This window comes from Giraffa tippelskirchi, chromosome 5 (assembly GCF_054371585.1).
Source record: "Giraffa tippelskirchi isolate mGirTip1 chromosome 5, T2T-mGirTip1v1.2.pri, whole genome shotgun sequence".
In the NCBI taxonomy this organism is placed as follows: Eukaryota; Metazoa; Chordata; class Mammalia; order Artiodactyla; family Giraffidae; genus Giraffa; species Giraffa tippelskirchi.
In genome coordinates this window covers 129,415,022-129,437,846 of record NC_137279.1, presented here as the reverse complement: position 1 = coordinate 129,437,846, position 22,825 = coordinate 129,415,022, and the positions used below count along the sequence as shown (strand labels likewise).

Below are 22,825 nucleotides of genomic sequence, written 5' to 3'. Positions count from 1 at the left end.
CACAGCTAAAACGACTTAGCATGAGTGCGTGCATGCGTGTTAAGTCACTTTAGTGTGTCTCTTTGTAACCCCATGGACTGTAGCCCACGAGGCTCCTCTATCCATGGGATTCTCCAGGCAAGAATACTGGAGTGAGTACACACACACGCAAAGTTGAACTCACCAAAATGCACCCTAAAGTGATTAGGCAAAAAACTTTAACTTGAAAGACACAGACTGAGAGATACACTGGAAATAATTTTACATCTCAGCCATAATCCTTATGAGGATTAAATTGGCTAGATCTATGATCTGAATCTGTACTGTCATTAGGCATAGAGCTCTCAAAGCTGGATTAGTTTACTCGATGTCTTCCCAGTGGCTGCTGGACCACTCTGATCTCGGTGTATCTCTGCCTTTCACTGCAGAACTGCCTAGGACACCAGTGTCATTTATTATAGTGTATCCTCAGGTCACTGATAATAAGACACTACACTATCAATCTCCATGCCTTAGCACAGGGTAGGCACTCAGTAAATGCCAACTGGATGTTTCAGTTCAGTCACTCAGTCATGCCTGACTCTTTGCGACCCCATGAACCACAGCACGCCAGGCCTCCCTGTCCATCATCAACTCCCGGAGTTTACCCAAACCCATGTCCATCGAGTCGGTGATGCCATCCAACCATCTCATCCTCTGTTGTCCCCTTCTCTGCCTGCCCTCAATCTTTCCCAGCATTAGGGTCTTTTCCAATGAGTCAGCTCTTCACATCAGGTGGCTGAAGTATTGGAGTTTCAGCTTCAACATCAGTCCTTCCAATGAACACCCAGGACTGATCTCCTTTAAGATGGACTGGTTGGATCTCCTTGCAGTCCAAGGGACTCTCAAGAGTCTTCTCCAACACCACAGTTCAAAAGCATCAATTCTTCGGTGCTCAGCTTTCTTCACCGTCCAACTCTCACATCCATACATGACCACTGGAAAAACCATAGCCTTGACTAGATGGATCTTTGTTGACAAAGTAATGTCTCTGCTTTTCAATATGCTGTCTAGGTTGGGCATAACTTTCCTTCCAAGGAGTCAGTGTCTTTTAATTTCATGGCTGCAATCACCATCTGCAGTGATTTTGGAGCCCAGAAAAATAAAGTCAGCCACTGTTTCCACTGTTTCCCCATCTATCTGCCATGAAGTGATGGGGCCGGATGCCATGATCTTAGTTTTCTGAATGTTGAGTTTTAAGCCAACTTTTTCACTCTCCTCTTTCACTTTCATCAAGAGGCTCTTAAGCTCTTCTTCACTTTCTGCCATAAGGGTGGTGTCATCTGTATATCTGAGGTTACTGATATTTCTCCCAGCAATCTTGATTCCAGCTTGTGCTTCCTGGATGTTTAATTATCTACTTTTCAAGGCCACAAAAGTATCTTATTCTATGAACAATTTGCATTATGGTATATAATACCATCTGGTTCATTTACTACTGACAATATGTGTCTTGATTTTCAAAACAGACTGCAAATACCCAGCAGGCAAAGATAAGTCTTTACATTTAATACTGTGCTTAATATAGAGTAGATAATTTTTAATGACTGATTTATCACAATAAATTCATCAATTTATGTTACCTAAAAAGTTTTTTTAAATCTGAATAGACTCAAAGGTATTTAGCTAATGTACAGAAAAGTGAAAAAACACAGGAGCAATACTCCATCACAAGCTATTTCAGCAACACTGCTAGGATCAGTTTAGTATTGGCATAAGCATAGTATTAAAAGCAGAGTACTAATGAACAGTGATGTCAGGTACAGCTACAGCAAAATAACATGTTTTCTGATTGTACAGAAACAACTTCACAGAATTTTGGAGATGTGTCCACGTCTAGAAATAGTCAGATTGATCACCCCTATAAACAGGAGAGGTGGCAGAAACAGAGCAGGGGCAAAGATTCATATTGCTACACTAACTAGAGAGAGACACCCACGCACACACTATTGAGAGTGGGGAAAGGAGAGATGAAATCATCACTTGTCTAAGAGTATCTGACAATTGCAAAGAAACACTCTGTCACTACTAATGTGTGAAAGTTTCCAGATTTATTCATTACAAAACTGTTTACTGAGCACAAAGAATAGTTGCAGTCCTCAGGCACATGATTCTTCTTGGAGCTCACAGATAAAACAATAATAAATATATATCTCCAATGAACAAGAATTTGGGGGAAAAAAAAAAAAAACCCTTAGGATATGAAAAGAAAAATATGTATGAGACAGATACTGGTGCTCAAGTCCAAAATTTTCCAGATGGTCCAAAGTATCGAGGCCTGGCTCACACCATCAAGGAGAGATTTCTAGGAGCCATGGCTCTCTGAGCTTTCCTGGAATCAGCTCCCTCTTCAATATGTGGCAGTGTCTGGCCAAGATGAATCCCCGACTCTGGCACATGGGGCCCAGGCAAAGCCCCAAAAACCATTTGGCAAAGAAGAATTGACACTACAATTGGGAAATTAAAAGAAAAATACTCAATACTTTTTAGAAAGATCAGTTGGCAGCAACAGAGAGTCCCCCCCAAGCACCTGCTCACCTAACCCCTTAGCAACCTTCCTCCACTTGAATAAATCATGCTGAAGGGAAGATAGAGGACAACCAAAAACAACCAACAAAGAATGAAGGTAAAAAAGCTCCCAGAAATGTGGGGAGAACATACCAAGAATAGCTCTTGAAGAATTCCTGGCTAAGGTGCCTAATTTCTCTCAGGCTGAAAAAAAGAAGGGGGAAAAAAGAAGAAGAAAAAGAATGAGAAAAAGAAAATCCTCTTTAGAATCAACTATAGATCAGGATAGACTATAGTTACAAAGATAAGAGCGTTATGCTAAAGCTTTTATCCCCTTGGGTAAACTGTCCAGGGATTACAGTCGGAAGATCAGAGGTGAGACAGGCTGCAGCAAAGAAACAGCCCATGGAGAAGTGATACAAACAGTATATCCAATAATGTCCAAGTTGGACATCCAAACAAAAGTTTAGAGAGTTGACTCTCAACCCTACATCAAATTACACATAAAAATAAAGGTCATCTCTTAGTCCACAGGTTTTACATGTGTGTGTATGTGTAAGGAATAACAAACTGAACCCAGAGGCCATGTGGTGGTGAAGGCAAATGGAGGTAAACTTAAAGGGGCTGCATCTCAAATGAGGGAACAGTGACAAATCTCTGTATTAGTGGCTTCTTTCTTAACCTCTGGGAGTTACAGAGCACTTGAGAGCTTAATGCACGTTATGAACCCACACCCTCACCCTCCACCACATACACACACCAAAATACCCCACAGACACATAAAACTTTCTGATCATGTCAGGGAAATACATCCATTGCAGGACCCATGAACTCCAAGTTAAGTAACCATTAACCCATGTTAAAGAATATACTATAGAAGAGCAGGAAAATTCTAATGACAGAAACAGAAACAAAATTAGTCCCTCTAATTAAACTAGAAATTACACCTCTACTTTTAAAATATTATCCCCTCAGGGAAAGAACATAATAGATGACAACTCAGAACTAAAAGAGGCTTCTCAGGTGGTGCTAGCGCTAAAGAACTCACCTGCCAATGCAGGAAACATAACAGACACGGGTTCAATCCCTGGGTCAGGAAGATCCCCTGGAGAAGGTCATGGAAACCCACTCCAGTATTCTTGCCTGGAGAATCCCATGGACAAAGGAGCCTGGAGGGCTATAGTCCAGAGGGTCACACAGAGTCAGACACGACTCAAGCAACTTAGTACACATGCAGAACTAAAAAATTTTCACATGTAGCTTCTGGAATTTCAGTGACTTCTTGAAACCCAACTTGATCACAGAGCGGTCCAAAAAACCCTGTCCAAGAGTTCTAGCGCTAATCACGTTTGTCTCAAACAGTGCTGAATATTCAGTCTTCCGAATGTCATAAGAAAATACAAGTAAATCTGATCTGTCACATCTCAGATGTAGATGTTGTTCCTCACACACTGCTGAAAATACAGGAAAACCATTTGGTCTAATCTGTTCCATGTCATCTGTTGATATTAGGTCTTATGAGGCTATCTGTGCACTTCAACAAACAATTAGATGTAATTAATGTAGTTCTATTTTACAAAGAAATTCAAAGTAAATCTTTTTTGAGTACTCCTCTGGGGAATCTGAACACAGTTTTGACCAAAGTCAAGGCCAACTCTCAGGAGTATAAAGCCTCCGAGTGGGAAGACAACCTTCCTGTCTCCCATTTAGGAAGCGTGTCCTTGCCACGTTATCACCAGAAAACAACAGGAAGGGTTTTCTTTGGACCTTGTTTGGGTGAAGACTCAGTTCTCCACAGATTATCTGTGATAAGCAAAAACTATACATTGCAGCAAACCCTGTAAATCACTTTACCTAAATGAATTATGTACTTTCTTACAGAAAAGAACACCACTCTCTTGATGGAAAGATGCCATATGAAAACTGTTTTGACTTTTCCAGGATTCATGGCAGAGATGCAAGATTATTTCTACCACAGTGATTTCAAAAATTTCTTATTAGTTAGATCCCCTCCTCTTGGGGTTTGTTAAAACAAACAAAAGCAAAGCAAGCGAAAAAACTGATACAAAAGTCTAACAGTTGTCTAATTTTGCTAACGTGTCAGTGAAGTTCCATTTCAACATTTCTGATGCTTGTAAGAGCCCCTATGGACCCATGAAACAGTGAAGTCATCCAAAACACTACCAGAGGGACTTCTGTTCTCTAAAATCAGACCAAATACTGGTCTGAAATGGATGATCCAACAATCAGTTTACACGAAGCCAGATAAGAGAAGCACTCCAGCACTGTGTCTATAAACAAGACCCATAAACTCCCACCCTGGTGTGTGTATAGCCTTATCTATGCCCTCTTCAGAAGTAAGCAGACATCCACTTAGCAACGGCATTGGCAGTAACTGAAAACATCCTAAATCTGAGTCCCATAGCACTCATAATTTATACAGCCGGACAGTGAGACATGAACCTACTTCAGGACACCAGAGTAACCACAGCTGAACTCGAATTTCCCTTACATTTGGGCAATGGGACTTTTAGGAACTCAAATCTGACCCAGATGCACTTGAAATATGCAACCAGTTGCTGGGAGTGGGGAACAGTAGTTAGTTGCTCTGTCGTGTTTTAAAGGGTATTCCAATCTGAGGAACCCCTACAGCTGACATTTTATTTACCATTACTTGTCTTTTGCCATCTGGAAATTGGTATAAAAAGATTCCCTTAAAATATTCTTGGAGGAGTGGATCCGGAACTTTAAAAAATTTCCTTATGATTTTATTTTTACATTTCTCTGAATTTCTAGAACATCAATCAGTTAAATGTTAAATTCAAGGAATTTTGACCCCTACTGTCTCCACCTTACCCAAGAAGTCAATTGACCATTCACCTTAGCCTCATTGGTATTAAGGTTTTGAGCTCTTTTGACTTTACCTCTATGACAAATGGTATCATGCTCCTTCCCAATGGTTTCATCTTGAGATACTTAACATGATGAGAGGGACACAGCCAGTCAATTCCAAAACTAAGTCCTCCTCCCCTCAACAAGGACAGGATTCAGGATTCCCCAGGAGCCTGTGAAAATAATCTAATAAAACCACAAAACAGGGAAGAAAGGTCCTCAAATGAAAGTCTGAAATATAATGCAGAAATAAGTCTGCCTCTCTGTCTTTATTTTGAATGCCCTGGAAAAAATACTCGCAACTAAATTTGCGTTGGGGGTTGAGAGACAAGAGCTCCTATAAACAGAGGAATATTTCTGAAGCTACAGGTCATGACCCTCTAAAGGAGTCTTGGCTGGGAGAGTTGCAAGGGGATTCCAGTGACCCCGGCCCTGCCTCCCAGAGTAGCCCACTGCTTAGACACTATAGGAAAAAGAGGCTGAGAAAGGGGAGGCGCCAGATGTCGGTGTGTTCTGATGTATGGATGGGGCTGACAGCAAGTCTGGGAACACGGACAGTCACTTTTCCACTGTCCTTGAGCACTAAGCATCTGCCATCTGAAAATGGAACTGTCTCTGTCACTAACACACCACAGTCTTTCAGGATTCTTGCTTGCAGCACCCTCCAGCCAGCCCCTGGACCAACAAGTGCACCCAGCTCAAAATGCAGCCTCCAGTGAAATCCTCCCTGCCCCACAGACAGAGCCGGGTCCAGGGCCATGCCCACAGACCACGCTCCAGTTTCTACTCTGCAAGGCACTGACTCCCCACCTTACACTGTGAAACCCTCAGGGCACTCTTCAAGGGCAGAAACTAAGTCACACTCATTTCTACATCACTGGGGCTAGCACAGGGCTAGATATCTAGTAAGCAGGCAACATGGTTTCTGAAAGATGAGTAAAAGGAAGCACCAATAACAGCTATTCAAGAAATGTGACTCAAGTAATGGTTACAGAGTCAAATGGTTGCATTTTCCTGGCCAGAAAGTGATGGGGGGGGTGTGTGTGGAGAGGGCCGATGCATCGATAAGGAGAACATTAATTTCACTCTCAAGTTCTATTTGAACTTTAAAACACAGTCAAGAAAAGCAAACAGATTTCAACTCATGCTCCCAAAACAAATGGTAGGGGCTGCCTGGAACGTGTGCTGGACAGAATTTCGAGGCCATGCCTAGGCTTTGTGAGAATAAACACCCTGATTATCCTCTGTTGTGTGTACAGGACAGGGCAGAGCACCACCTATGCCACAGAGGGGAATCACACTAGGCAAACAGTGAATGTCTGCCAAGAAAACAGAACGATTTTACTTATTATTTTTTAGTTATGCGAATACAAATACATGAAACATGAAGAAAACCCTGGAGCGTGTTTTCCTTCTCAGGGATAGATAACAAAGACAAAAATTTGACCAAAAGTTCTACTATCTTTTAGAGGCATAGAATTTTAAGTGATTTTCATTCAGGCAAGTGAAGTGTATTAGAACAGTTAGAAATTAAACTTCTAGAAAAACTGAAGGAACGTAGTACTGGCAAAGTGATTAACATGGAAGCTTTTATTTTTTCATATTCCTTGTCATACTTAATAAACAGATCGATTCCAAACACTTTATTATTGTATCTAACACTAATATACAATCAAAGCTTCCTGTAACATATACTGTGTTCATTTATTTCCTCTCAATGTCTGCTTTTTACAATGGGCTCAAAATTGTTTTTGCTACCTGTTTAGTAAGCCACTCCTTTGACATGTATATGTCTATAATAACAGGATGTCAGGATAGCTTGCTTGTCATTACTATGATAAACAGACCTGTACAATAGAGAGAATCATGGGATGACCAGTAGAAGCCAACTTAAAAGTAGGCATAGCAAGAACCCAATGTTGACATGATGTGAGTACTGGATCAATCATTTCCATCTGCAAACTGCAGTTATGAATCTCTATAATAAAGATTGCTGCTTACACACCCTCTTAAAGTTAGCATATGTACCACTCAGTGTGCAGGTAGTGATTAAATTTAATTTGATGCTCTAAATGTTAAAGGATGGCATTTGGATTCCCCTGGACTTGTACATTAACCTGAAGCTGGTAAGGAATTCTGAATGGGCATACAGTGTTTCTTTTCTAACACGGAAGAGAAACCTAGAGAGGAGTAATTACTAAGATACAGATGTTCAAAATCACTACACTTGATTGCTATGTTAATAGGAATAATAGTGAGAGGCATTAGTATCATCTCTCAAAGACAATAAGCAGATTCATCGGTTCATCTACTGGGTTAAGATTTGCTACTCTTATCAAGAGTTACTTTGCATAATTATAGTTATTCCCATTTTAAAGAAGAAGAAACTTGTGCTTAGAGATAATTTTGGCTAGATAATTTCTAGCCAGAGACATATGGCTAGAAAGTGGAAGTGCTAAGAATAGAATGAACTTGTTTTTTCCTTAAAAATATTCAGTCTATTCATAAGAACAGAATGAAATGTCTGTCTCTTTCCTTCTCCCTACCTCCCCATCTCATTCTTTATTTCCACAATAGTAAAAGGTGTTCATCAGTCTTCATAATCAATAGCCAGACAAAAATAGAAGGTAATTACAGTTGCAAGCCATAATGGAAGCATGATTAACCTAAGAATATAAAATAATTATATACAATTTGGAGGGTTAAGTAATGTGGTAAGTGGAAGTGCATACATGAACATGTTTCTCATCCACCCAGCCAATCTATGTCTTTTGATTCCCACCTCATTCTTAATCTTGGGTGTTGGCCATAGGGCAGAGAGGGTGACGGGGAATTGCTCTAAAGAAGTAAGAGGCAGGAATTATTTTGCTTCTGGAAAAGAGAGAAAGATAGAGAAGAAAGGAAGAAGATTAAGTTGTGAGCAAGACAACAGAAGGCCAGTACAAGCTGAGAGGTCAGTGAAATCCACAGGGATGGGTCAACAAGTATTTTTATGAATACTATCTCCTTCTATCTCCTCTACAAAAGCTTTAATAATGCTCAGCATTCTCATGAACGAGTGCACTATGGAAGTCAAGATGATGTTGGTTGCCTTTCAAATCCATGTGAATCCAGTATATCTCAGACATGCCACGTGTAGAGTTATATACTCAGGAAGTGGAGAGGGCCGCGAGAATGCTAAGGCTCTGGAAATTTGCAGAAATATACCTTCCTCTGGGTTTCTACAATCAGAATTAGCAGACAGAGGTGGGAGCCAATCGGTCCTTGAGCTCCAGGGCCTCCCAGTTGATATATGGATTAGACCAAAGCATTCTCTCAGGAAACTAAATTCTGGTCACAGTAGGAAAATCTTGGGAATTTTGTCAAGTCTGGTTTCCTTTGAAAGCTCTAACAAAACAACTCCTGAAAGTCACAGTACCAGCCCCATAAGGGTATTCTGGTCTCATCCAGCCAGGTTGTAATTTTAAATGGAAATGTTTTAGAGGAACTTTAGCTTCAACATTACATGACCCATCCTTGAGAAAGGGAGAACAAATAACTCAGACGTCAAAGGTGAGAGAACATGTTATCTGTGTCTTGGGAGTATTTTTTCCTGAAAAAGCATTATTTTTTGATCATATGTTCTACTGTCTTTTAGAGGCACAGAATTTTAAATGCTTTTAATTCAGGCAATGAATTATGTCAGAACAAGCTAATGCACCATAGAGCAAATGTGGTTTAAAGTGTTTACACTAGAGTTCAGTACTGTTTCCCTTCTCAGAGTTAAGTTTTCCCTAAGCCTTGCAATGAGTTTTCAGGGTAAGATCTATGATCACAGAAAGCAGAGGGAAAGTTGCCAAAATATGCATACAGAATTTGGCATGCTGTAGTTGATAAGTGTCTAAGATGGAATCACATCTTCCTATATTAAAGGGGCTGAATTTCCTATTTTTTTCAGGCACCATTAAAAGTAGTTTATTACATTTGCTCAAACTGGAAAGGGATGAGCTACAGTAAAGAGCTGGACCTGGTAACAAATTCATTATAGTTATGTTATACTCTTAGAAATCATTTAAGCACTTATTAATAACCTGAAGGAAAAAGGAAAATAAAAAGTAAAAGAAAGAAGAAGACAACTAAGTTGTAAGAAACCTGAACAACACTCCTTATTTAGATCAAGAACGATCCTCTTGACATTTATTTACAGGTAAATCAGAATTGAGTGTCATGGCAGGGATGAGGAATAGATTTTACTTCAAAATGAAACAAGTGCAAATTCTAACACAAACCATTTGATTTTCAAATCATAACTTACACACAGTCGTTCATTTCCCAATAATGAAGATTCAATAATTCTGTCAATATCATACATATAGTCAACAAATTGAAACCCTGATAAGTCAAGTCACTCACTGGGAATCAGTGAGTTACAGAGCAACAGAGAAAAGGACGTTCTTTTCCAAGTGAATAGTTAAAATTGTCTCCCATATTTGACATTAGGAAATATGAGGTTTTACCTCAATATCTGGAAATATTAATTGTCTTAACTATTTATGCATAGTCTCATTTTTACATATAAAATGACTTTTTGAAAAGCTTATAATCTCTGAATTTTACTGAATATTTTTAAAACATAGAAGGCACAGCTAGAGCACTGACAGTATTACAAAGACTTACTTTCCCATGCAAATAAAGAAGGTAAAAGCGACTCTTCCATAATACATCTATGAAGAAAGTTTCAAATCCTACCAAAGTCTGGAAAGTTCTAAAAAAAATACCAGAATCAGACAGCTTAAGGTCTGGTTCATAATTCAGTGAAGATCCAAATGTACCTATTAAGTCAATAGCCACTAGTCTTCTACTTCTCATTTTCAGCAAAACTACTATAGTCTACCATTCTGTCTTTGACTCATCCTTTGAAACCACCACCACTAAGCAGTAAATAGAGCCAAAATGGGAAAGGGATGGGGTGCTTGCATTACAAAATATTCAGGCTTAGATTATAAATTTAAATATTCCAAAATAACCAGGGTCTTGAAGAAATAATTAAGATTCTCTATCATGTTATTTGGCTAGAAATAATAAATCTGACGCAGTGACAAATCTTTCTATAAAAACATGATATGAAATAAACAAAATGTGGTATATCCATACAATGGAATATTATTCACCAATAAAAAGAATAAAGTTCTGACATACACTACAACACAAATGAACCTTGAAAACATGCAAAGTGAAAAAAGGCAGCACAAAAGGCCATATGTTTTATGATTCCATTTATATGAAATGTTCAGAGCGGGTGAATCCATAGAGATAGAAAGTCATTGCCAGGGCTGGGACTGACTGCTAACTGGCACAGAGCTTCTTTTTGGAGTGATGAAAATGTTCTGGAACAAAATAGTGGTGATATTTGCACTACATCATGAATGTACAAATGTCACTCAACTGTGTACTTTAAAATGGTTAAAATGGTAAATATTATATTATGTGGCTCTTTTTTACCACACATTAAAGAAAAATGTGATTTGAGCTTTCACGCAGGATAAACCTGACCAATTCTTGAGTTTCAAATCTCCTCTAGAAAGAGCTTTACATGATAGTACAAGGAACTCAGTGTATCCTAGTAGGCTGAATGCTCACACCAACCCTCATGACTCCAGATCTAAGGCAGTCAAAGCTCAGGCACACACAAAGCTGGCTTCAGATGGTACCTGTGCTTCCTGTGCATGTTTTTCATTTATTCAAACAGCATTAATTAAGTACCTATGATGTGCCAGGGGCCATACCCATTCCTGAACACAAAAATGGAATAAGATGCAGCCTATGACCAAGGTGGTCACCACAATCCAGAGAAAAACAGCTACATGAAGGGGTGATGATCAGTCAGTCCAGTTCAGTTGCTTAGTCGTGTCCGACTGATTCTTTGCGACCCCATGGCCTGCAGCATGCCAGGCTTCCCTGTCCATCACCAACTCCCAGAGGTGATGATAATATTCAATATAAAACCAACCAAGACTGCGATATGTCCAGGGTGTGTGGGGAGAGAAGATGTCAAGGGTTGGGGGAGGCAACAGTAGCTTGGCTGGGCAGGGTTCCCAAGCAGGACAGATCAGACCTAAAGGTGTCTGAAAGAAACAGGCAAAATCTGTCGATGTGATACATTTTCTTGTTTGTTCCACTCCTTCCCAATTTTCTGAACAACTTGTATTGGCTGGGTGAGTGTTTGTCAGAGATATTTTAGAAACAAAACTCACATAAAAGGATAAACTGGATTGAATGACCACTAAGATCCCCTTCTGATCCTAGAATCTAGGGCTTCCATAACTTCATTACTGAATACTTTTCTTAAGACTTTCAGAATCACTTCACTCACTTATTTCATTTACTCTCTAAAGAAATCTTCTGGATATTTTTTTAAAGTCTATATATTTAGTAAGCAATACAGTAAAATACTTGAGAATACTTCTCAACAGTAATTATTTCAAAAGAAAATGATACTAGCATAAAGCAAATCTAATAGGGAAGTGATGACAGTTCATTAGTGTCTCATAAAGAGCTCAGAATACCATCCTGGTAGGTTCAGGTCCCATCTGTCTATGTCTTAGTATATTTGAGTCTGTGGGAGCTTGTTGTCTCTTGCTTATAAGCCCAGGTTCTAAAATTAGAACTAGCTTTGAACAAGCCATTATTCTTCCTGAGATATATTAAATTAAATCTCCTCTCACCTCAAAAGAAATCAGAGTAGTCACATAGGAGAGTTGAGAAGGTTAAATAATTTATATTATGACAAATATAATTCTTTGTAAACTCCAACATGTGAGGGAAATTTTATTATTCTCTGGAAGAAAGATGATGAAAAGTTAAAATTTTCAGACCTATTTTCGGGGGATAAAATTCTAAAATAACTTTGTTTTTAAAACAAGGAAACCTACTAAAATCAAAGTCACCATCAGATTCCACATCCTTAAGCAAACAAACTTTTCAAACCAGAATTTAACAAGTAGCTAAACTCTATGATTTTTGTTTCTTTTTTCTATTAATTATCCATTTACCATGAAAGGTTCCCAGTCAGCACTGAGACATAAAGCATATCAGTACAACATGAATATATTCCCTTTTAGAACAGTAAACGACCAGATGTTTCACGGGAAGGAGGGGGTCTGACATTAGCCTCAAGCTAAACTTAGGAATGCCTTAGCATCTAACAGACTGTTTTGATGAATACTTTATGACTTAAAATGAAACTCATTAAGTGAAATATGACTAATCAGAATCACATAATGATTGAAAGCATGGACTCTTGCAGCTAACTCCTTGTGTTCAATTCCAGCTCCACTAATTCCTTAGCCGTGTGACCGGGCAAACTGCTTGACCTCTCTGTGCTGCTATCTCTTCATCTAAAAAACAGAATAGTGACTACTTTTTATGAGGAATAAATAAATCAATACTTGTAAGCACTAGAAACACACTTGTCCCATAGTTTAAAACTACGTATTAGTCATAGACAAGCCCTCAATATATCTCGGGAACTTTGCAGTCATCACCTGAGGCATCATAGGAACTTAATCCATATAAAGATGGATCTCCCAGGCCTTCTCAACATTTTCCTTCTTGTAAAGTGTTCTCCATCATTACCCTGCAACTCATGCCTACCAGCACTGTTCACAAATTAGACATACTGCTCTACTATGGTATGGAAATTCTCAAGGACAAACTATATGCAAACTCATCAGATTAGACCTGTCAATTCTGTTCAGAAAGAGGTTGTTGTTTAGTCACTAAGTCATGTTCGACTCTTTTGAGACCCCCTATGGACTGTAGCCCACCAGGCTCCTCTGTATATGGGATTTCCAAGGCAAAGAATACTACAGTGGGTTGCCATTTCCTTCTCCAGGGCATCTTCCCAACCCAGGAATCAAACCTGTGTCTTCTGCATGGGCAGAAGGATTCTTTACCACTCAGCCACCACGGAAGCCCTTAGAAAGAGGCAGAGGTATGTATTAACACACCGAATTTAACTACAGCTTCGTATTTTCACCTGGGATCAATATTGTTCACCTCACAGAAAAAATACCACACTCTTGAAGAAGGCTTCATGTCATCGGTGCCCCAAGCAGGAAGAAGGCAGCTCTTCCCTGTGGGTGCTCCTGATCTCTGTCCAGTTAACCCTTCTTACAGTATCTAGCACCTGCTGCCTTGTATTAAGTTAATATACAAATTATCTGAGAGAAGGGAATGGGACTTTTTTCTTATCACCTTGGAGCCTAGTCAAATACCCTGCACTTAGAAAGCACTACATAATACTTAACGATGAATGAATGAATGGACAAGCAAATGAATCAATAAACATATTCTAGAGCATAATTTAATTTCTTCCAAGATCTACATGTTCTTCCAAGTAAGTTGGCCAGTGTCTCCTGTAATCCAATCCTTCAGGTCATTCTGCCTTCTTTCCTAAATTACAGGCAGTTTGACCTAGTGGTTAAGAGCAGTGACTCAGAGCCAGTTGGATTCTGGGCTTTCCACTTACTACTAGCCTTAGGGCCTTGAGCCTGTTAAGACTCTATGGGCATCAGTTTCACCAATCGTATAACATGGGGATAATACGTGTGCTTATTCCATCAGATGGCAAAGGATTAAACATATCTCGCATATAAAACACTTAGAATAGTGACTGGCACATAGTAAGTGCTATTTAGGTATTCACTGTCATTACTTCCACCCTCTAAAGCCATAGTTCATTACTAATTTTTCTCTATTCCTTTGGTTCCTGTGGAAGGAAGGTTTTGTCTTTATTGTCCTCCACTGAAGTTTAAAGCCAAAACAGTTTTTCTCACAGTTCCCTAAACATTAAACTACTGGCCTCCCTAGACTCAGCCCGCCTCTCTTCCTAAACCAACTTCTCCTGTCTGGGCACACACAAGCCCCATTAAGCTTCTCCACTGCCACCACCTTCTCTTCACCTGGCAACTCTACAGACTTCATCAGACATTCTCCCAAAGCTCTTGCTCATATCATTATAATGACCAACAGCATCTCCATGGCTCACTAAATTCTGGGCTTCAGCTGGATTTGGAGATACTTCAAAGTCCCCATATGATTTGGGAGAAGGATAGGGAAGCTGTTTGTTTTGAAATACAACATGTCCAGATTGAGATGCCCTGTTTCCATGTATTTGTTTACCCTGACACAAATCAACCACTCTCAGGCTTGCTACAAGCTTGATGAAGACCTCCACCAGATACAACACCAAAAACGTTGAGACAGCTGCAAAGGTTTCTGTTTCCCTGGAGATGGAGTTTCATGGAAGGCTAAGAATCACCACAGCAACCAGACTACAAAAACAGTCCGTAGGCTGCAGCTCCATAACTCTGGTAAAGCAATTTGTACTCTGTGAAAAGGCTAGGGCACAGAAGTTGAAAAATGATCAAAGTAAGTACTGCTCCTCAAGCACCATTCTGTTGTGCTGATTTCAAGGCATCAAGTCACAGCATCAAAGTTCTGTTATGAAAGATGCACGCCAAGTGCCAAGGATTTGCTCAGCTGAACTAACTGCTCTGGTGCGAAGGTCTAGAGATAAGTTCATAGCACATTTTCCAAAACAACCATTTCAAATTTGCTCTAAGAGCAGACCAGGGTAAAAATGTACACCATTATATCAAGTTACCCTGCCCAAGCTAGAACAGCTCTTGATCCCAACCCTGGATTTAAAAAAAGAGAGAAGGTGATTTTTCTTTTTTTGGCCACACTGCACTGCATATGGTATCTTAGTTCCCTCACCAGGGATCGAACCCTCACCCCATGCATTAGAAGCACAGTCTTAACCACTGGACCACGAGGGAAGTCCCAGAAGGTGATTTTCTGATAAAATCTTAAATAGACTTTATTTCATACTGACCTTACCCAGACTAATTCTGATAAATTTAAGGGAAATTTTTCTAAACTTCATTTAACACTAACAATGAAAATGACCTGTTCCAGGGTCTCTGATCCACTACCATCCATTTATGCTATATTTTAAACAGCAAATAAGAAACTATATAAGAATAAAAATATACTATATATTATATCTATACTACATAGAAGCAGCAACTATAAAGTATAGGAACTTAGAAACATTTCTTCATAAACTTATAAGAGTCTTCAATTTTTATTAACATGGTCAAAGTTCATTATTAACTATGTTTACTACAGCTTTAATACACAGAACATTTTTATTTTAAGGAACTCAAAGTGATGTACCTGAGTAGCCCTACAGCATCCTCAAAAGTTAGATAAGAAAAATATACAATTCCCATTAGCAATAATTTATGGAAGAAATTCTCAGAATCTCAATTATACTGGTGGTACATAATGAATTAATGAAAAAAAAATACTTATCAGTAGAGAGAAATCTTAATTCAAATTACCCTGAACGTTTAGAAATTTGATTAGAACAATGTGATGTGTACTCACACATCACATTCCTCTTCTCTAGATGCAGCCCATACATAGTACAGCTCCCTGAATCTATTGCACAAGTTCTGGGGTTTGAGCAAGATGCTCAGATGTAAATGGGTCTGTGAGGAACAGAAAGGGAGCACTGGTGGGAGGCCCTGAGAGTCAACAGAGCAGAAGAGGTTGAACTAAGGGGACAGGGCAGGAGGGCAGGGAGAACCTTGAGAGAAATGTCAAGACCCAAGGAAGGTAGTGTGGGTAGGCTTGGAGAGCATTTAATTCAGATAGAGCTGAGGAAATATACAAAAGAATATAGAAAAATAAAGTTGGAAAGGTAGACTGGGGCCAGATCTCAATAAGCCATGAAAGCCAAGCTTAACTAATCAGTGAAGGCAATTGAAAGAAGAGTGTGTAATGTAATTCACTGAGATGTGACCATGACTTGCCTCCTGACAAATAGTGGGTACGTCAGCTTCTGGCATATCAAGTGTCACTTAGTTAACCACATTAATACATTAATTTACTAAACTCCCTTCAATCACCTCAGTTATTTGCCCAATAGAATATGTATCAATAATAGAAATGTTTTTAAAACTCATTTTGTACAAGATCCCATTCCAAATCTTATCCAGTATCATTATTAAGGAATTATCAAGGAGTATCTTGTAATGGGAGAAAAATAAATCTTAATCCTCAACCCCAAGTATCCTAGCCCTGAGGGGTTTGTTCCTTGCTTTATCCCCAGCTTATAGGCCCTCAATAAACACTTGTGGAGTTTGGGATATATTTTAACCATAAACAATGAATAAAGTAGGCAACTACTATGAGTTACTAGCCTCAAGCATTTTTACAAGGAATAAGTCATGAGCCTGGTAACTCAGTCCTATTTATAATATTCTATGCAAGAATCTTTAAATCCCACCCTTAGTTCTCTACTCTGTAAGAAATGAACCAGATCATTTACTCCTAAAATGAAAATAAGTCTCCATTCTCCATCTATTGTCTTCCTGAGATGAACTCCTAAATCTTCGCAAGACTTAACAATAAGTTTCCAGTAAACACCTGAAACAAATTTGGGTCATAATTTCTCATATGGTATTCTCTTCAAAAGAGAAAGCAAGTAAACAGTTGGTCAGCAATTTTGGAATGAAGATAAGATTGTCTGATTTACAGAAAATGACTTACTGCCTGCCCTTGTGGAGAAGTTAATTATCCTTGCCCGAGAAACAGGGAAAAGGTACTTTCACTATAAACCACAAACACAGTTGCTTCTCAAACTTGTCTTCTTCCTGGTATAAGATTCTGGACATATCACTCATTTAAGGAAAAAAAGTTATGCTTTAGTATCTTTCTCTGGGATTCAATTTCCCCATAAATGAAGGGATTAAGCCAAAGCCTACAGTTCTTTGAGCAACCAGTAGAATCTGTAAGTCTTCAAGACAGAGCCCTAGGAATAGACGTAGCTGATGAAAAAGAATGAGCTGATGTGACTGAGTCATCAACTCACAAATTCCAGGTCACGCTAAGTGATTTGTGCACTCAATTAAAAGGAAAGAGTGACAAAAGTTTAGTTAAACTTGCCAAAGTGAATATAGAGAGTAAAACAGAAGATTTTTATTTAAGAACTGAAAATATTCCAAAATGAATTTACTGAACTTTTCAGACCAATGAGAGCATTTTTAGAGAATCTTATTCTTTTCTTTTTGACTTTAACTCTGGGTTAGTGTAGTCTTTTATAGTCTTTTATGCTTGACAGAAGCAAAATAAATCATAAAATACTCAAGGCTAATCCTAAAGGTAAATCAAGATTTACAGTGTCTTTTAAAATACATAGTGTTGACAAGATAATAGTCCTAGGACAAGTTAATTTATTTGGTTTTGCTAATTTCTTTTTGATATACTTTTGAATAAGAGAGCTGCATGATTTATACTGAATTTCAGGAGGACTGGAAGATTTTTCTATTTTCTATCTTTCTAGTAAATCAAAATATGATTTAAAAACAAGAGTCAACAATAACTTTATTATGCTGTCAAGTTCTAAAAAACACTATTTTGATGGGATAATCTCTTTTAATAAAGACAATGGTTGCTCTCGGTTAAACCATAAATCAATAGGCTGAGAACAAGCCTTAGTCACTACAATTGACTCTCGGTGTCTATGACCAGCTCTAGATCCAAAGTGTAAAGTTATGAAGTTCTCTCATTTCCCCCCACTTTCTTTTTCCTGCCATCTTTTTGTTCCCCTAGTACTTCACTGGCTGTTCAAGAAGCAAAAGAATAGGGAAAAGGGTAAAATTAGAACCAGTGGACTTGGTTACTGTAAGCAGTGGTAAAAACCTGAAAGAAGAAGATAAAACACAAAATGAAATTTGTGCACAATAAAATCACTGACCTTTAGTGATACAGGAGATTTTAGACACAAGTCTATTTTTTGTAGAGGAACTATTTATTGCAGAGGAAATTGAAGCCCAAGGAGGTGATGGCATGCCCCAATTCCACAGCTGGTTATGGCATCATTGGGGCTAGAACCCAAATATCCATACCAGTGATCCAGCTTCTACTTATCCTGCTAGTGGAACTTTCCATGCCTCTCCTTACAGAACCAATTCTCTGATACCGAAAAAGATCTCTCTGCATCTTTAGAGTTCAGGGTCAGCCTCTTTAACCAGAAACATAAGGAATGTCAAGAAGCAACTTCTCCCCCTGCAAAGCATATGATCTGACCTTTGACTAGCTAATCCCATCTCTCATGCTTTCCTTCTTGCTCACTAGATTCCAGCCATGCTGGCCTTCTCATTCACCTCCACAAGTCACTTCCAAGCTCCGGGCCTTGACATAAGCAGATCTTGCATCTGGCATATTCTTTCCATGGATTCGTGCATGGTTCACTCCTTTTCATCATTAGTATGTCTGTTGAAGTGTACTTCCTCAAGGAAGCCTTTCCTATCCACCCTAATGACCACTCCTTCAAGTACTTGAATACCTCACATTCAAAACAACACAAGCATTACAAAGGCTGAAACTCTGCCTTCTTCACCACTATATCCCCAATCCTAGGAAAATGCCTGTACATGGTGAACACTCACATATTTTTAGAACGAATAAATGAATGAATGTATGAAAGACAAAGGAAAGATGAACAAACATATGGGGCGACTTCACAACATGGTGCTGGGAAATCTTTGCATTTATGTTTTTATAAAATTGAAGGGAAAAAAGGTAGCTGTGAATATAGAAAAGTTACCAGAAAGCCTTTTGGCCTCTATCTAAACTATATCTGATAGGCATTTCTGATAAAGGCCATGGCCAAGAAAACAAAAATAACCAACTTTCAGCCTACTTCAGATAAGCAAGAATTCAAGATCATGTCATAATATATCTCAAAGTTCACCTGATTCTGCCAGCAGGAGCCCTGCAGTACTAAATTTTTGAGCATGTGAATGATACATTGTTTTACTGAAATATTTTCCAAGATTCCCTTCCAAATTCAACTCCATGGTCTTTTTTTTTCCCCTAAAGGGCAAAATTCTAACCTGTTTCCAAGCTATTTGGTAATATTTTGGCACAGATAATCCAGCAAAGAAGGTTGTTTGTATAGAACAGAGCTATCGGGAGTAACAGGACACCCCAACCTGCCCCTCTTTCTGAGTGCTTAACCTATAGATGACACCCACCTAGTCACATGTAATTCTTACCAGGTGGCTATTTTATCGAAGCTCAAAGACTTATCTCCAATATGATTAAAGTTAACAAACACTATCGGGAGCCATACTTAAGCCCACAGTTAAGGAGAGCAAGGAGGTGAGATCATCTAAATGGGAGCAGGAACAGAGGGAGAATTTGCTATCCACTCTATCTTTGCTACCTTTGGTAGTCTCAAGGGGCGGCAAAACTGCCTAGTAACAGGTGCTTAATAGTGATTTAATGATCAAACAAGTGTCAAAACCTTGGGAAAATCCACCTTGCCCACAGCCACTCAACTGCACATCAACCCATCTATAGCAGATTCAAGCTGGGCTCTACCAATTACTTCCTAGCTCATGATTTGGGGGAGAATATTTAACCTCTCTCAGCCTCAGTTTTGAAGTCTGTAAACTAGTGTTGACGCCCCTTGCAGGGGCACTGATGTACCGACCAGAATGCTGCCTTTCTTCATCCTCCCAGAAAGCAGTTTACCTGCTTGTTTGACTGTGGCTCCAATCAATGTGGTACCGTTACCTCCTGCTGACAGGTCTCTGGATTTCAAAGCAGGATGACAAACTGATAACAGCTGCAAACACAATCCTTGATGATGTGAAAGTCACTCAGTCGTGTTTGACTCTTTGCAACCCCATGGACTATAGCCTGCCAGGTTCCTCTGTCCATGGAATTCTCCAGGCTTCCCAATAATTAGTGGCTTTTCTGCCATTTCCCAGCTTTCCTCTCAACCTCTGGGATCCGAGTCTCATCAGAGACCAGGTGGGAAAGATACAGCACAAGCAGCACAAATGTGATTGGTCATCTTCACCAGTTACTCCTGTTCAGAAAAGGGTCAAGTGGACAGGCTCAAGTCTTGCTCTCCAAATTTCATTGCAATTTGGGGGAATTTTGTTCAGAATCTAACAAAGAACAGACCTGAGAATGCCACATTCATTCCATGCCTGACCCCAACACCACATCTGCTCTAAGGAGACTCCAAATTTCTGAACCATGGGAAATTTCTGAAACTCCATCACCTGCCTTTCCATCCTGGAGTATGCTTTCCAGACAAACAGGAATACAGGAAGTGCTAAAGCCATGAACTTCTTCCAAGGCAGCTGAAGTCACTGGATGAGGTAAAGCCACAGGTTTCTCCCAGTCTGTGGCTGGGAAGTTTGGGGACAAACATTTATCTTTAGAGGTCTACCTAAATTGCCCCTTCCTGCGTTGAAGATAGACTCAATCCATCCGGCTCTGAAGACCGGCATCAATACAGATGAGCACTCATTCTCCCACGGTAAACACCAACCGGCAGCGCCATCAGACACAAGCTCTCACAGTTGCCAAGGTACTTGGTGTCCTAACGTATTTCATACTCCTCAATTCGGCTGTGTTTTATTTACCAGCCTCCTCCCCCAGTCTTGGAAAATTTTGCCTCCAGCTCTCAGCCAAACCACATCCCTATTTCAGACCTCTCCAAATTCTCACCTCCAAGTAGCATTGCCAGGCTTGCACACCTGGCTCCAATTACTCCGGCAAGGCGCCTCCCCCGGCCCAGTCCCTTCCAACACGCCTGATTCCTTAGCACTTTTGTGTTTACCTCGGCCCAGCTGCAGTTGATTAAATCTATCTGGTTATGTTTCGATCATGGGTGTTTGGGGCAATGTTTCTACGTCTCTGTCCCTTCAGTTCACAGGTGGTGTTGTTTGACGTGGTGCGCGGACTGCTGCCTTCGTCACTCCCACAATGCTCTGCGCTGGGGGCACAGTCCCGAAGGCTTGCGGCCGAGGCTGTCCAGCTGCTGGTTCTAATTACGGGGAGGGAGGGGCCTTCGCTCGAGTACACTGAAATGATTAGTTCCTCTAATCTTCAGTTTTTCAATAAATAAAGAGAGAGGCAGAAAGATTCTTTGCGTATACTCTGTCATGATGAAACAGTGAACTGTTTGGAAAATCAAGAAATTTCTACTGTGCGAGGCAGTAAGACCTAAGCAGTGAAACTGAAAAGCATTATCCCAAGCATTTGGAGGCCAGATTTGCCTCCCGGATCTGGAAATCCCTCTTAATCCAGGTTTAAAACACACACACACACACACACACACACACACACACACACACACACACACACACACAAGAAGACATCAAATATTATTCGTTTACATTTCAGTTATTAGCTGGTTCCTAACCCACTGCTCCGGAGAAGGCAATGGCACCCCACTCCAGTACTCTTGCCTGGGAAACCCCATGGACGGAGGAGCCTGGTGGGCTACAGCCCATGGGGTCGCAAAGAGTCAGACACAACTGAGCGACTTCACTTTCACTTTTCACTTTCATGCACTGGAGAAGGAAATGGCAACCCACTCCAATATTCTTGCCTGGAGAATCCCGGGGACGAAGGAGCCTGGTGGGCTGCCGCCTATGGGGTCGCACAGAGTCGGACATGACTAAAGCGACTTAGCAGCAGCAGCAGCAGCAGCAGCAACCCACTGCTCACTGAGGGTTTCTTTAAGGATATTGTCTAGTTTTAACAATTCCAGAAACCCATTTTCTATTCTACTTTTCAATTGGTATTTTTCACTAAATGCAAATTAAGCTTTTTTTCTTTTAATTTGGAGGCCTGGACTAAGGTATTAAAAAAAAAAATGCCCTTAACTCTCAATGTACATTCATAAAAAAAAAAAGCACTGAAAGAAATATTATATCTCAATCTTCCCAACCTCTTCATATCGACAAATGGAGAAACTGATTCCAGTGGGTTTACAGATTTGCTCAAGTTTAAATAAAATCTTGATAAATGAAGAAACAATCATTAAGATGCATAATCCAGTGATCTATTTTTTACACCTTGAAACCTGGATTAAGAAACATTACTTTAAGGAGTTTCCTGGCAATCCAATGGTTATGATGGTGCTTTCACTGCAGTGGCCTGAGTTTAGTTCCTAGTCTGGGAACTAAGATTCCACAAGCTGTGGCGCAGCCCCCAAAAACACACACACACACACACAAAATTACTTTATGACTGAACCATATATACCAATAACCAGACTTTACAGAAAATATAAGAAATTTCTAAACAAAAATTTCTAACTCAGTCAATTTAATAAAGCTAAGCTGTTACAATCATCATATTCACTTGTTCATTCAAGCATTTATCTCATATATTTATTGAATGCTTACTATGTGCTGGGTATGTTCTAATTATTGAAGATAGTGCACAAAGTAAAACATCTCATGGATATTCTCATGGAAGGGACAGACAATAAACATGTTTAAATATAAATAGGTGGTGACATGAGTTATTCTTAAAAAGTAAA

At 39.6% G+C, this 22,825-nt stretch overlaps 1 protein-coding gene and 1 long non-coding RNA gene across 15 annotated transcripts in view; one reads left to right on the top strand and one right to left on the bottom strand.

Moving 5' to 3' along the window:
* Positions 1 to 22,825, bottom strand: part of TGFBR3 (transforming growth factor beta receptor 3) — a 260,538-nt gene that overhangs the window by 82,231 nt on the left and 155,482 nt on the right. The gene's annotated exons all lie outside the window — the stretch shown is intronic.
* LOC145504947 (uncharacterized) lies at positions 14,711 to 21,417 on the top strand. Its single transcript, XR_014052626.1, has 2 exons — positions 14,711 to 14,771; positions 18,082 to 21,417. It is a non-coding gene; the product is annotated as an uncharacterized LOC145504947 (long non-coding RNA).